Raw genomic sequence first — 1,133 nt, 5'->3', positions numbered from 1 at the left:
TATCAGTGACTCCCAAGAAGAATACAGTGACTGTAATAATTCCAATAAGCACAATGGTCATGATAAGAGTGTTTAGGAAGTAAGAGGCAGTGGAAAAAAAGCGGAACAGGAGGCCATCCCTTGCCATCCAGCGTAACCCCCGAATTATCGGCCACCAGAAGCCCCGAAAGCTGACAGAAAGAATGCACAGGAATGCTAAAGCTACAACATAGTAGGCAGGGACCCAGCCAATATAGAGAAATACCTCAGGCAAGGTGCTCCCAGGTTGGAGCTGGTAGTAAGGCACCATAAGTGTAAGTGATAAAGAGACACCAAAATACACCAAAAAGCAGATGAACAGTGCAATCAAAATGCCCCTGGGGATGGAATGCTGGGGATTCTTGGCTTTTTCAGTTTTGGTAACAATATAGTCAAAACCAATAAATGCAAAGAAATAGGTAGCTGCTCCATGGAGAATCCCTTTGAAGCCAAAAGGCATAAATCTTCCAGAGCCGAGAGGGCTCAACGTAGACGTGTCATTGAGTCCAGCAGTTATGTAGTCCTCTTCTGTGAGCCTCCAGTTGTGCAGGTCCCCCTTAATGAAGCCACTGATGATGACAAAGCTGAGAACCAAAAGTTTTGCCAATGTAACCACTTTGGCAGTTGTGGTAGACCAAAATGATCCGATATACGAAAAATCCCTAAATTGTATGAAGAACAACATGACACCCGGAACAACGAAATGTAGGTATTCCTGAACGACAGGGGAAATGTGCTCTGAGATGGTCTCTTGCAGAGTCTCAGAGAGCCGGTTCCCACGCAGGTTGTCAAAAGTTAAGATCCATGTGTTAAACACAATGGCTGTACCAACAACATAGGAGAGGAGAAAGCTCCAGCCACAGATGAAGGCCCAGAGTTCGCCGATAGTGACATAGACATAGAGATATCCAAAGGCTGAAAGGGGAAGGCGGACAGCAAACTCTGCATAGCACAGCCCAGCCAACAAAGAAGATATGCTGGCCACCAAAACAGAAATCACAAAAGATGGTCCTGCTTGATTTCTGATCACCTCACAAGCCAGGACATACACACCTACATATACTGTGCGGCCCACAACCTGGGTCACTAAATCCAGAGTGTTCAGTATTCTCCTT

At 45.7% G+C, this 1,133-nt stretch overlaps 1 pseudogene; it reads right to left on the bottom strand.

The window, feature by feature from the left end:
• Positions 1 to 107: 107 nt before the first annotated feature.
• Positions 108 to 1,117, bottom strand: LOC144222422 (cationic amino acid transporter 3 pseudogene; annotated as a pseudogene).
• Positions 1,118 to 1,133: the final 16 nt, after the last annotated feature.

Source organism: Crocuta crocuta, unplaced genomic scaffold, assembly GCF_008692635.1.
Source record: "Crocuta crocuta isolate KB4526 unplaced genomic scaffold, BGI_CrCroc_1.0 scaffold2438, whole genome shotgun sequence".
NCBI classification, from domain to species: Eukaryota; Metazoa; Chordata; class Mammalia; order Carnivora; family Hyaenidae; genus Crocuta; species Crocuta crocuta.
The sequence above is the reverse complement of the archived record's forward strand: the minus strand, read 5'-3'. Positions and strand labels throughout refer to the sequence as shown.